Source organism: Adelges cooleyi, unplaced genomic scaffold (assembly GCF_023614345.1).
Source record: "Adelges cooleyi isolate 19-005CV unplaced genomic scaffold, UGA_ACOO_1.1 ACOO_flye_CR_arks_rails_tigmint_CR_PRNA_23, whole genome shotgun sequence".
Classification (NCBI taxonomy): Eukaryota; Metazoa; Arthropoda; class Insecta; order Hemiptera; family Adelgidae; genus Adelges; species Adelges cooleyi.
The window spans coordinates 15717530-15733719 of NW_026095893.1; the positions used below are offsets into that span (position 1 = coordinate 15717530).

At 28.4% G+C, this 16190-nt stretch overlaps 1 long non-coding RNA gene across 1 annotated transcript; it reads right to left on the reverse strand.

Moving 5' to 3' along the window:
• Positions 1-5223: 5223 nt before the first annotated feature.
• LOC126835662 (uncharacterized) lies at positions 5224-6330 on the reverse strand. Its single transcript, XR_007685233.1, has 3 exons — positions 6240-6330; positions 6052-6156; positions 5224-5330 (listed from the first exon to the last, which is right to left on the reverse strand). It is a non-coding gene; the product is annotated as an uncharacterized LOC126835662 (long non-coding RNA).
• Between the last annotated feature and the right edge of the window lie 9860 nt (positions 6331-16190).

Sequence of the window (16190 nt, forward strand, 5' to 3'; positions counted from 1 at the left end):
TAACTGTATTATAAAATTTAAGTATTAAGCTAAATAAAGTGTAAGGGGGGGAGGTTCAACCTCCTAAATCCCCCCCCGTGTCTACGCCACTGGTTGCCTACCGCTCAGACTTACAACAATTGAAAATGAGAAAAAAAATGTATGGCAGTGAAGTGTTTAATTTGTTTAATTTAATTATTTTACAAAACGAAAAAACGAATAAAAATTAATAGTAAAAATCAAAATATTTCCTGAATTTTTCAAACATTATTGTTATATATACCAACAGAATAGTGTAAACAACACGTTAAACATTAAACAAAAACTATTATTGAAAATTTGCATATACCAAATGTATCATATCTTCTCCTAAAGTACATTGAATCCAAACCACGGAAATCCTAAATACAAATACTCCAATGAATTTCAGTTTATATCCAAAAGAAGCATCTACCTATATAAATAAAAGAGTTTTTAAAATTTCAATTATCTAGAAATAAAAAAATGTTATAAACTATAACTAACTTTACTGCTTACTTTTAAAAGGCAATATACCACCATTGCAAATACTATTCGCATCGTAACTATTTCACCAAAGAGTATCCATTTGTAAAATTTCTTAAATTCGTTTAAAGCCCTAGATTTAATAAAATCGTAAACAGTTTTTTAAATTTGTTCTTTTTATATTTCATGATACATAAAACTAAATGATAATTTATTACTTATATTTCAATAAAAAATGGAATTATCTTACAAATATAAAATTTGCTTTTACTTTATAAGTGTCTGGTGGTGACGAACACAATCGACGAAGTAATCTTGAAAATGTTGATCCATTCTGTAATTAAACGCTTCCCTTATTCCACATGTAAGTAAATTAAATTGTTCTTTTAATTCCGTTAGAAATACAATCATGTAAATATTGTACAATGTAATAGATAGCATCATGTAAATAGAAGAGATTATTTGGAGTGTAAGAATAAGCCCGTAACTCCTAAAATGTCTTATATTTATTACCTAAAAAGTAGTTTAGTATATTAGTTTCAATTAGACTTATTTTTGTCAAACCATTTTTGGAATTTGTACTTACGCTCGGCCAGTGAATGATCCAATGAGACCTATGATCTAATGGTACATTACCAATATCATGTATTGCTGATAACACAGGACCAATCGTAATACATATTAGGCAAGCTAGCATGCCTAAGATTATGCATATCAAAATATTTTTGTTTTTGCCATAAGATTTATCAGGGTTAACTCTTCTTTTCAACGACCAGTCGATAAATGTTGTTTGCATTGAACGAAAAGTAAATGCAATAGCGCTTTTATTAAAAAATAATGACACTATTATCAGAGATTGAGATAATCCAACAACTGCGTAAATAGTCAATTCTAAACCCATGTCTAATGATAACAGGTTTTTTTCATCCGTCAACTTTAAGAGTGCACCTATAAACATCTAATTAAAACATTAGTCTAACTATGTAACTATTAAAATATAATATTGTATAGTTAATGTAAACTATTTAAAACCGGATAATTTCTTACATGACAATATTTTTAATTGTTGTTTACATTGTTCAAAATATTTGCTTGTTTCATAGCTTATTAAGTAGTTGTTCAGAAATAAAAATGATGAAGTATAAGTTTAAAATATATATGTTTGAACTTTTTGTTGTTTTTTATTAGTATCAAAAAACTTAAATAATAGAATTCATATAAACGAAGTTAATGTCGTCGTGTTCTTTCCAATTAAGATAACAAATAATAGTTATTATAAAAAATAACGACTCTTTATTGACAGCTGGATTCAAAGTGGTTGAAGAAGACGATTATAATGAATTATACTTGAAATGCTGTGATTCAATTTCATTATTGTTACTGACATATTATCAAGTATAGTATGTATATTATGTGAAATAAAAAATGGCATTTTCCCAGCCATTTGTAGTAATTGAGACAAAATTTTTCTTTAATTATACTAAAACATTTTAAATTAGTAATTTGAATAGTTTATCTGGTTGCTGTTTCGAGCCTTTTGATAACAACTTTTTCATGACTTAATAAATAATTAATTTTAATTTGAGTACAAATTGGGTATAAAATAATAATAAATTTGATTCTATAGTTGAGTAATAATTTTACACTGCTAATCGTGCTTGTTGAAGTTATAATAACTAATCAAATATAGTGATATACTAACCAAAAACAAATTAAAACTTCCAGCGTACACTACATGCTGAACATAAATATTGTATGGATGATCAGTATTTATAGCAAACGCAGTCGATAAAAGCAATTTATAAGCCGGTCGTGGAAATGTCTTAGTCTCAACATGAGTGTTCATTGTTGTAGAAGTGATACAATAGTGGTTATACTATAGTAAGTAATGTCAAATAAGACTTTTATCTTAACTAATAATTATTAAACACCTGCTCAAAGTATATGTTCTTATAACTAAAGGTAGCAATTTCCCTCACTGGAGATATCATTCAAAGTGTAATTAAAATAAATTAATATAAGAGACGCCATATTCGTTCCATATTAATATATTATTGTATATACCTAATATAGTCTAAACTATGTAATTTCGTCCCAAACAAAAATAACACGTTTACATGCACTTATCATTATTAAACACCCACTCAAAGTATAATAATATGCTCTTATACCTAAAGGTGGCAATTTTCCACACAATAAGTATTAGTTAAAGTATAATTAAAAAAAATTAATATGAGACATGGTATATTCATTTAAATATCAATATTATATATATATATATATATATATATATATATATATACATAAACACATTCACACACATCGTATAATATATTATATCATATAATGTTATGACTTATGGTTGAGGGTGACTTTTCAAAACGCAGGTACTATTGGTATTTTTTGCTTTTTTCAGAAACATCGATTTTCTGTTGTAATTTATTAGAAAGTCATAGCAAAAATATGAAATATTTTATAAATGCATACAAAAAACGTTAACCTATTTATTATATGATATTTTTTTATATTCAAAATTAAGTTTAAGTTCTTTAAAATATAATAACAATTTATTTATAAAATTTTTCATTGGAATAAATAAAAACTAATATAAATACATTTAACTTTATCAGGCCTTCAAAGTTAAAGTTATACAGTATTATTTTATCACAAATATTAATTTACAGGTTTTGCTTTTAAAAAATGTATAAACTACTTTATTTTAATTAATTATAAGAAATAAAAACAGATAAATAAAATGTATAAAAGTTAGTAAGGTTTTGAGATAAATAATACCAATACAATAAGTGATATAACTGACCATCAACAATTTTGGCGCAATTTATTATCAAAAACCATAATGCTAGGTTTATGAAAATAATGTTTTCAGATGTAGAAATAATTAAATAAATCCTATATTTACATGAATTAAGGTATAATTACAATGAAATATTATAGAAAATGGTGTTATATATATATTTCCCTTGTACAGAATTTCGGTTATACATTTTACGTTTTTCGATAACATCGAAGCCAACACTGTACCATTTGGTATTGGTTTCTATCATATCCCTCCCCTACTACCACATCCTTATTAAGTATTTTATCACAGCGTCCACTTAACTCGTTTGGGGTATTTTTTAAAACCATGCGTCATAACTAGTCTCGGATGACTTGCGAATAAGGCTATTTTCTATTTTTTCGATAAGAAATAGTACATTTAGAGTACACTGCTATTGCTACTACCAAATGACAAAAAAAAAAAAAAATTAGTAGTTTTAATAAAATGTAATTCAATACAGTACAGCTATAGCCTATAATATTATATGATATACATGTGTATACTGTATACCATATCTATTAGTATATAGTAATATAAAGGATCTAGTATAGAATAGTAGACACCATTTTTTTAAAGACATTCTAAGACATTTAAATGTTTGTATTCTGTATAGATCTGCAATCCTCTTATCTTGGCATAATAAATATTACCCAATGTATAAAATATTAATATTCTAGTTACAGGCGTTAAATAAAAAGGTACAACCAAACCGCGTTCTATAAATGTTTTTTTAATAAATACCTGTCGTACTTAATACATTATTATCGCAATTTCATCATATGTTTGCGTCATTCTTTCAAACGGAGAATTAATATTTTATTATTTAATATTGTGTATTATAATTATGTATACCTAGTTAAAACATAAGAAAATTATTTTTAATTCAAATGTTTTTTTTCAATTAAAACGTTTTAAAGTCCTCGGTTTGTCTAGCTAGAAAGCAAACTAGTTTGCTTTTTATTGTGCATCACATGTTTAATGACATGCAACAGCTATTTTTTCATCGATTTCTGCCAACAGAAGAAGTTTTATATTTTAACATTAATGTGCTTTTTACCTTGTGTTCAATTAAGACATAGAACGCTGATAAACATGTCCTTGTCTTGTCAGTTGCATTACACCCTGTACTCCTATTGAAGAATATTTATACAGTTCTTTGCCATACTCTTACCGACGCAGTTTTCTGTTGATCTTTCAACGACCAAACAATACGTTTCGCACTTTTCCCATCATCGTTCTGCTCAATTCAATTGTGTACGGTTGAGTAATCATAATATTGATAGAAGTTTTATAGTAATTCCTAAAAAACGTACACATTTAACTTAGGAAAACAATTACTAACGTCGCAAGAGAAATATAACAACTGCAATGTTTTGAAAATGATAACAGACTTATCACATATGATGTAAGTATGTAATTTATAGTTGAAATTTAATATAATAATAGCGTAAATTAAAAAAAAAGTATATTATAAAATATAATATGGTGTAGAGTATATTTTATCCATTGTATATTAGTAATAATATTATAATATTCTTTCTGCTTATTAATTTGTTTTAAAACAAGTTTTTTTTCTTACATTTAAGGTTGTTGATACATGATATAATACGTTTAAATCTTAAGAGCACCTGTAGGTACATACATATTTATGGTTTAAAAAAAATATATATTTGATGTAGATATTCTTTTAGATTAGTAACAGCAGATAAGTTAACAATACTTATATTTTAAAACAGTTTACTAGTTAAACAATAATAACTAATAATACATATAATTTTAACTAGTTTCTAAATTTGAATCATATATTCAATAATACATTTAAAAACGTGTAAAACTGTTTAATAATTACTAAAAACATAATTCTTGATGCTACTTTATTTTGAAATATAGCTAAATTTATAGTTAAATCTTTTTGTGTGCGTTGAAACATAATAATTATCATTTTCTTGTATTGGTTAGGCATATGGTACCACGTCATGGCATATAACTCAGTAGATAGGCTGCTATGCTGTAAAACAAGAAAATATAGTTTCACACCAATTACTAAAAAAGAGTGCTAATGACTGAACTAATAATTACATGTCACAGTTTAAGGCCCCTGGATACCGACCGTTCTTTTCAGCCAAAACACATCTTTTTTTGTCCATCGCACAGGTCTAACCAGTGATCCGATTAGCAATCAAAAAACAGATATGAATTTTTTATGATGTTTACTTGAGATCGGTCAGAGCGTTTTTTTCAATTTTTAATTTTAACCCTCTCCAAATTTGAATTTGAATTTTGAAACTTTATAAAATGTTCAAACGTGTTTTATGCGTAGTAAGAATAAGATATCAAAAAAGTACGCTGACCGATCTCAAGTAAACTTCATGCCAAATTCAAATCTGTTTTTAGATTACTTATCGGATCACTGGTTCAGCCTGTGCGATGGACAAAAAATGTACTACTATATTAACTAAAATGGCTTTTACTCATAGACAAAATTATTTAAATAAAAAATAATACCATGATGCTTTTAAAAATTAACCGGTAAATTAATTGGCATGGTCAAAATGTATAAAAACCAATTTTTTCTTAAATATTGCCTATACAAAACTCCTTAAAAATGGTCGGAATACTTAACCTTTAAATTAATATTTAAAAAATTGCCTAAATAACTCCTTAATAAATAAAGTATGATGTCGTCTTAAACGTTTTAAAAAACAATTATTGAAAGTATTTTCATATACCAAATGTATAATATCTTCTCCTAAAGTACATTGAAACCAAACCATCGCAAACCTAAACACTAATATTCCAATGAATTTCAATTTATATCCAAAAGAAGCGTCCACCTAAATAAAATCAATCGGTTGTTAAAACAACAAAAAATACTAACTATCAACTTATAAATATTATAACTAACAGAACTATTTACTTTTAAAAGGCAATATACCACTATTGAAAATATGAATTGTACTGCAACTATTTCACCTAAGAGTATCCATTTGTAAAATTTCTTAAATTCGTCTAAAGCCCTAGATTTAATAAAATCGTAAACATTTTGTTAAATTTCATGATACAATAAAACTGAATGATAATTTAGTACTAATATCGCAATAAAAAAAAAAATATCATACAAATATAAAATTTGCTTTTACTTTATAAGTGTCTGATGGTGACGAACACAATCGACGAAGTAGTCTTGAAAATGTTGATCCATTCTGTAATTAAACGCTTCCCTTATTCCACTTGTAAGTAAATTAAATTGTTCTTTTAATTCCGTTAGAAATACAATCATGTAAATATTGTACAACGTAATAGACACAAGTGTATAAGTAGAAGAGATTACTTGTAGTGTAAAAATAAACCCATAAATCCAAAAACTCTCCATATGTATTACCTAAAAGTAATACAGTATGCCTGTTTTAATAAGACTTTATAACACACAATTTTTAAAATTAGCACTTACGCTCGGCCAGTGAATGATCCAATGAGACCTATGATCCAATGGTACTTTACCAATATCATGTATTGCTGATAACACAGGGCCAATCGTAATACATATTAGGCAAGCTATTGTGCCCATAATTGAATATGATAAATATTTTTTGTTTTTGTCATAGCAATTATTAGGGTAAATTCTTCTTTTTAAGGACCAGTCAACAAATGTGGTTTGCATTGACCAAAAAGTAAATGCAATAGCGCTTTTATTAAAAAATAATGGCATTATCATCAAAAATTGAATTAATCCAACAACCGCGTAAAGGATCAGTTCCAAGCCCATATCTAATGATAATACGTTTTTTTCAGCCATCAACTTCAAAAGTGCCCCTGAAAACAACTAATCAAGACAATTTTTTTCAATTATTTGTTTTGTTTATATTTTATTAAAACTGGATGTCAAACAGTCGACATTAAATATAATATAATTTAAAGTTTATTCTCACAAAAAAAAAATGTATTTTTACATTGCTAACTTATTGAAATTAAAATAACTAATAATATATACTATTGTACGAACCAAAAATAAATTAAAACTTCCAGCGCACACTACATGCGTTACATAAGTACTGTATGGATGATCAGTATTTATAGCAAACGCGGTCGATAAAAGCAATTTATAAGCTGGTCGTGGAAATCCCTTAGTCTCAACATGAGAGTTCGTTGTTGTTGAAATGACCTGCGTGTTCATTGTTGTAGAAGTGATACAACAATGGTATGTTTTGTAGAGTAATATTTTTACCTACGCTAGTTATTATTTTTACACCCATTTAAAATATAATATGCTCTTATATCTCAAGGTAGCAATTTTCCACTCTGTAGATATCTGTGTTAATAATACTGTATTTAAATATCGATATATATAATATTATATATTAAGTTATTATATAGATAATTAAATATAACAGCTGTATAGCCTACCTGTCACGTAACTATTTTCACACATCTGACTATTTAATTAAAATATGTTGTTTTAACTATCGATACAAGAATAAAAATGCAAAGAATATAAAAAAGTTATAATATTATTTTGACCATATTGGATAGGTTATGGTATAGTACTACAGGTATACCAATTCAGTAAAACATCAACAAAATATTAATATTTTTTTTTCCAAAAGAAATAATAACTTTTCATTTATTGTGGGTTGTTGGTGGCATTTTACTTATATCCGAATACTAGTGTTCACAATTAAACAATTTTTAACAAGCTGATTAAAACTTTTAGCTTAAATGAAAAACACCACATTATTATTGAATTACTACATTTTTTTTTCTTTATTCGTGTGGTTACACGTTAGAGCAAAAAGTAGCTGTTGAAAACAAAAAATAAACGGTAAATAATTAGTACAAAATAGGTTATTACATCAAAAAATGAGCCAAGTAAATTAGACAACGACCATTGAAAATCATGAACAGTGTATGTATAATGTATATACTATATACTGTCACAGTTAAATCCGAGCACTGAATAAAATTAATAGATGCAACAAGAAGGTTGACAAAATGGGGTCTTCTACCTTACTTAATCTCATCATACAATAAATATCTGTCAAAAATATTTATTGATATATATGTCGCGTTTGGACGATTACGACGTTTTTATAGTATTTGAAAATATAAACAAAGCGTATATCTCACACCAAACAACATAAATTTTAAAACGCTTTAATCGACTAAGGTTTAGTATACAAAATATGAATATTATTGTTATGTGTAAATAAAATGGTTTATATCTAGAAGATAGCTGCTCAGTCTAGAAATAAGAGGTATCATCGAATGTTACGGTTATGAAAACATTTTTTTAATGGAATGAAATTCTGCATATTATACGTGTATTATTTTATTTGAGAAGTTAATTAGAATCTCTTAGAAGGTAGTATTGTATTTGATAAAGTAATGTTGTATGTATATATATTATAAATAATTAATTTTGAATTTGAGTACAAATTGGGTATAAAATAATAATAAATTTGATTCTATAGTTGATTAATAATTTTACACTGCTAATCGTGCTTGTTGAAGTTATAATAACTAATCAAATATAGTGATATACTAACCAAAAACAAATTAAAACTTCCAGCGTACACTACATGCTGAACATAAATATTTTATGGATGATCAGTATTTATAGCAAACGCAGTCGTTAAAAGCAATTTATAAGCCGGTCGTGGAAATGTCTTAGTCTCAACATGAGTGTTCATTGTTGTAGAAGTGATACAATAGTGGTTATACTATAGTAAGTAATGTAAAATAAGCTTTTTATCTAAACTAATAATTATTAAGCTCCTGCTCAAAGTATATGTTCTTATACCTAAAGGTAGCAATTTCCCTCACTGGAGATATCATTCAAAGTGTAATTAAAATAAATTAATATAAGAGACGCTATATTCGTTCCATATCAATATATTGTATATACCTAATATAGTCTAAACTATGTAATTTTGTCCCAAACAAAAATAACATGTTTACAGACAGTTATCATTATTAAACACCCACTCAACGTATAATACGCTCTTATACCTAAAGGTGGCAATTTTCACACTATAGGTATCAGTTAAAGTGTAATTAAAATAAATTAGTATAAGACATATACATATACACATACATCGTATATATTATACTATATAATGTTATGACTGAGGGTAATTTCAAAACGTACTATTTGTATTTTCTGTTGTAGGTTATTAGAAAGTCATAGCAAAAACCTGAAATATTCTAAAAATGCATAAAAAACTTTAACCTATTTATGATATTTTTTTATATTTAAAATTAAGTTTAAGTTCATTAAAACATAATTATGTGAAGTAAATCATGCCAAAACGTACTATTTCCAACAAGTAGTACTTTTTGACATAATTTATATAGGATTTTTATACATATTAATTTACATTTTAAAAAAACCAAACAAATATTTATCATGGGAACTTGATGCCATTTGTAACTACTCGTAGTTCGTTTTGACCTAATATTGGTCATGGAAATATAACGTTATGTCACAATTACCGATTTTTTAATTCAATTAATCATAAAAAAATAGTATGTTTTGACAATTTGACCACGCCCTTCAATTCCTCATTTTTAACATTTTTTTTTTGTAAAAAATTATGTATAACTTTATTATTGAAATTTTGGAAATAGTACGTTTTGAAATGTCACCCCTCAATTATAACAAATATAAGAAGATTCAGGTATCCTAAAAATATGTGTACGCGTGTTTGCGAAGTGCACCATAATTTATGATATTTTTTAAAATATAATCCTAGAGTATTTAAAAGACAGTATTAAAGTACCTACATTAAAAAAGTATTCTTTACAATATTATCGGCAATAATACCATATAGACTATGTAGTACTCGACAAAGGGACGCATCTAGACATATTTAAGTACCATACGATTTTGGATACCCTCTGAATTCAGTTCACCAATCAATAACAATAAATGTAGTTGTTTAGGAATTGCAAATAAATAAACACATTTTAATTGTACGTCATATTACTATTTGTATTTTAACTAAACTCTTTAATTCATTTTCAAAAATCTATTGTAAACAAGCTGTTTGAAACTTTCAACTTTAATGTAGATCATAAAATCATTTATGATTTTCTAAATTTATTTCTTCTTATTGAATTTATATGGTGACCAAAGACAGTTTACATCGGGGACACCGCTGAGGCTTGTCAGCCGGTATGTCGCTGGAATTGCGTTTGGAGCAAAAAAGTAAGGAGCTGGTGCCGACGGAGACAAATAATATAATCATGCTGTATTGGTGGCTCTACCGATGGCACTTAGTTGTGTGCAAAAGTGTAGGGAGAATGTGCGACGTATGATATGAAATAAGAATAAAAGTGGACACACGCATAACTAAATGATTTTTAACAATTCAAAGGCATTTTGTACAGGCACGCGCAGTTTTCTTTCGGCAGACTTGGCCATTTCTGGTGGCTGGTACTTGGACCTGCATGCCCCGTAAGCAGGATGTGCTATTGATTTTTTAACGGTTGGCGGGGCCGGTCGGGGGTGGCTACTGCGAATTCGCGTTTTGCGTCAGAGCAGTGAATCGGGTCATCACGACGCCGCACAGCCTCTATCCGCAGCCCGACGTCCGTAGAATTATTCTAGAAAAGTCTGGCAATATTTTCACTACCTATAGAATGGTTTGATATTAATTCTGTTCTTTGGCATCTTTACTCGGTTATGTTGGAAACAGATTTTATTTTTTTGTACTTTCGATGTAAAAAAAATGCGTTAATATATTGAAAAATTATCGAATTTTGTGTATTTATTTACCTGAAATTAAATGTTTAATAAAAAATCTGTTTTTAATATTAACCAGTAGATCAGACGAAAAATTCTTAAATTTTTTTACAGAATTTAAATTTAACTAGCCATAGTTTTTAAATTTTGTCAGATTAAAAGCAACTATTACCACTAAAATCATAAAAAAAAATATAAACGATAAAAATAATACCATTAATAGCACCAAATTAATCTACAATAAGATGGTCGAAATTTATTAAAAGGATTTTTTCTTAAATAATTTGTATATAAAACTACTGACAACCACCCGCTATTAATCCACTTAAGTTTCAAAAGTCGAAAGAGCTCTAGAAAATACTAAACAATGTAAATATTTAGTAATTTTTATTTTTTTTACATAGTACCATATTATTACACAATAAGATATTCAAATAATTTGTTTACATTTTAATTGAAAAAAAAATGTTTTCCTACGTATTTTAAAATTCGGAGTTTTCTGTCCAATGTTAATCTTGTCTATATGCCTAAATCTAAAGTCATAGAAAATAATTAACAATAACTATGACCTTTTGTTGGCAATTTTAACAAAAAACTTTCCAAAAATTTGCCTGTAATACAGCTGAAAACAATTCCGATATTAGGTTTTTTCATTCTCCTGGTTGTGTGACGTCATAATTGTACAGCAAAAATAGAGTGATAAGCAACGCAGTAACATTTCTATCCCCAGAGTATTTTTTGGTTTGTCATAAGCAACAACAATATGGCGTTGTTGACAATTTAGTTCGTTTCACAACGGAGGTAGGTAATCAAAAAAAATCTGTCCTATGGTTTCTGTGAGGGCCCTTAAGTAGCAGCTGTTCAAAACGCGACAGTTGAAGCGCTGAGTGTTTTTCTGGCCAAAAAAAAAAATAAACGGCAACACTGAATCATGACGTTTAAAATGGTAGTATCATAATTTGAAAGTGTTTACAAAGTCGTCGTTTTATTTAGTGAACTGTGTTTTAAAACGTCTATGTATTCCAATTAAAGGCTATTCCTCTGGATGCTGTAATTATCAATATACAAGCAGTCACGTTCTGGCCTCCGGGATACCACCGGGGAGCTTTCCTAGTGCGCCCCGTCCCCATATCCAATAGTGCCTTGCACCTCCACACTCGGCAGCCCGGCCACTGCTCCCCAGCGTCGGAAACTAAAAAACAGGTATCTTTAGGTAGGTGCTTAACCACACGTGTTCGCATAGATTAATAATGTTTCGGTTATTGTTTTTTTCCTTTTTGTAAACAAGTGTAATGTGTAATATTATGTTTTGGTGTATATTTTTTTCCTTCGGAATACCGATTAATGATTAATGGTTATGGAAAATAACTTAATTTTATTCCTTCGACAACCATTGAACGATCATCAATATATACTCTATTGAGAATTGCCTACACAGAGTGGTACAAAATAAAAAAAGCCAGTACAGTGGGGTCGGGACATAGTGGGGACGGACAGGTACCGATTTTGTTATAACTGAAAGTGATAAAATCACTTTTAAATAAACGCTTCGATGCGAATCTGCGGATAGTATGTTCAAACCAGTTATAGCGGTTTAGCAGATATCGTGCTCTGCACCGAAGCTAAAAGGTTAATGTAGTAAATTTTTTTATAAAATTAGCATAATTTAGCTCATTAAATTTATATTTCATGTTAAATACTAATGATATGTCATACAAAAAAATCGTAAATTAGCAACTATAATGTTCGATTCAAACTTCAACAACTTGTAAGTAAATTTTCAAATCATTATTTTGATTTTTCAGACTGTTACTGTAACAACCTATAAAAATAAAAATAACATTTTTCAACTTTTAATTTATTTTTATTTTTGGCTACCTTCTTTTATTTTGGCCTTTGTAAATATTTTTTAAATTATTTAAGAAGCCGTCACAGTAAAATGTAATGTTTTTGTCTTTGAAAAGTAGAATGACGGAATATAATAATTAATAAGTAAACCGTCTACCACAATAGAATTTCATAAGTATAGCTTATGTTTAGGTGGATATATTATTAATAATGATTGAAAGTAAAATAAAAAACATAGGAGTTAAAATGTTAATGTTTAATATCGTACTTTAAAAATGAGAAATAAAAAAAAAATGTTTTCTCAAGATAATTAAATAAATTACTCCTCTCTAACTAAACTAAGGTTCGCGGTGTTTCATATATTCTGCGGACTACACGTAACAAAGATGTTATATTTGTTCTGTAACGACATTCTAATACAAGCTACAGTTTACATAATGTTTAATTATTGTGTAAAATAAAAGTGGTACCGATCCTATTTTTGATAAGATACAACTAAAACATAACATACTTTTTGTTTCAAAATCAAAACCCTCATTCTTCTACACGATTTTTTGATCATTTTAAAAGAAGCATAAAGTAAAAATCAGGAAAATATACCAGTCTCTATGTAATGCACGAAGCGCATTTTTTTTTTTTTTTTTGACGCCGTGTAATAATGGCCCACTAATGTTTTACTCGAATGATGCACATTTCTGACTGTAGAAATAGTTTTAACTGAGAACAATGAAATCACTCCTAAATCAAACTCATTAGTGAAAATGACCACCAATATTATCTGTTGGTGGTACAAATAAATAATACCGATTGTAATGTATATTGTAATTTTAGAATTAGGTATATACGTTTAGGGTTCATCTTTTATCTGTAGTAATTTATGGCTATTGTTACCTCTGTATCAAAATCATAAACTAAAAATATTTTCTTATGCCTGTTGATACGGTCAATATGACGTTTTTCCTTTTATTGAGGTTTTCCTTAATAAAATAATACATTATTTTTATTTTATTTTTTATATACAATCTACACAGGATAATATGTATAATAAGTAAGTCTGACGACAATGACAAAGTAACATTAATGTTAGAATAAGAAGGCTCTCAGCAGTGCTACCTGACAAGAATAAATTAAGATTTTATGCTTCTAGCCGGTCCCTGGGCAATTGCCTTTTTAGTCTTCTAGGAATAATTGCGATAGAGGATAATTTTTTTATTAGTGGATTGGAATGCGAGTAAAATATTTAGTAAAATTTGTTATAGTGGGATTTGGCCAGTTCGTTGTAGTAATGTGGTAGTTTCAAGTCTTTATGGAGGTTTTTGTTCGATACATACCAAGGGGCAGGGGTAAATTGTACGTAAGCAAATTGACTGAAACGCTTGAAGGGTTTTGGTGATAAAAAAATAAATTTGACAACAGATTTTGAAAAAAATTATTCATATTTTATAACTGTGATTATACATTTTTAAGTCACACTTAAGTCTTAACTTCAGTTTAATTTTTACACTTTATGTAACAAAACTAAGATTAAGGAAGTGAAATAAAAAGTTTCACCGTTTAGATGTAAGGGTTTTTGATATTTTTTGGTTTGTTGAAGTATATCGATAGTACTACCATCTAAAGAGTGTTCTATACAAAATTGGAACTATTCGAATAATTTTTAGTTGTTTTATAAGTTATAGCACAGCGTAATTGTTAGTTTAATAATATGTAAATTGCTTGGGTGTTTTCCTCTATTTATAGAAAAACGGCTAAGTTTTTTAGTTACGAAATAAGTTGACGAAATATTTTTTAAAAAAATGTGTGACAAAAAGTGAAACAGTAAAAATAGTTATGGAAATATTTTAGTATGAAACATGCTTCAGCTTTGGCCTCCCAGGTTGAAAACGACACAAAAAATTGACACAAAATAGTCCATCTCATACACCCAGTGGACCACGGCCTGGTCCCTCTTTCTTTTCTTGAACATCGGCATTATCTTGTCCTTGGCCTCGCTCTCGCTCATTTTCAGTTCTAGGTTTTGCCTTGCTTATCATAGTCGGTATAACTTATAAGATGCCATCAAAATAATAACAAGTCATCGTCGTCGTCATGCAAACGTTTTGGACATAACATATAATTAAGACTATACTATCGTCATAAATCGCAAGGAGATTATAGATCAGGAATAATCACTATTCAGGAGCCAGCAGGCTAAAGCATTTTCCATGTTTTATAATTTTTAGCCGTTAGGCTTTAAGTAGACTGTAACTTAGAAAAAAAACTTTAGAAAAAAAATCTGCAGTAATTTTGCATTAAATCTCAATTATCACTTTTAAACCTGGTAAATAGCAATGAAAACTATGATTGTAAACATGTAGACATAAGATAATCTACATAGTGAAGTCAGGGAAAAATGATAAATTATAAATATAGATACAAACCAATTGTTACAAAAAACAATAATTGTGTTTATTAATTTTTTTAAGGGCTATCTCGAAAAAAAAATTGTATGACTAGAAATTTTTAAATCATTACAGTATTTTAAAAACAGTTTTAACTTGAAAAAATCGTTGCAACTACAGGTAAAATTAATTTTTAAAAATGAACCACTTTTTCGTTTAAAATTTAATTTGTATTATTTATAAGAGTATTTCATTGCATCGACGTTCTTTTATCGGTCCCACTTACCTCTACTTTTCATTTGTGGTTTTGTCAATTTGTGACCAATGAATTGTCCATCGAGCGTCATTCTAATGCAGCTTCGATTGGCTAATCAAACTGTTGTGAATTGGGGATCATAGCCTGTGTCATTGAGTATAGTATCTGTGTGTACGAGCGTTACCAGACAAAAGTCTTACAGCGAAAAAAAAAAGACCATGACGGGCGGGGGGAAGTAGACCTGTCGGCACAACAGGTAGACGTGCGGCCTCGTCTACCTGCGCCAGGCCATACCATACCCGGCCGAGAGCCCGCGTATGTCGATATTGTCAATCTTCAAATTAAACTCTATAAACTCCCAAACTAAGTTCGTCCGGCAAAAATGTTTTGCAGATTCGTAATCACCGTTAAAAGTAATGTTGATTAAAAAAAAAAATCGAAGGCACTAATAGAAGTTCAACAGTTATTGACAATTAAATTGTAAAAAACTTGGTTTAAATTATAACACCAACAAATCTACTGGACGACCTCCGGCATTGTCAAATCGTGAGAAAAGAGTAATTTTAAGAGTTGCGTCAAATTCTGTTTTTTAGTGCTCCTGGTAATTCAGAGCAATCTGGAGTGGAAACTGATATTCGTAAC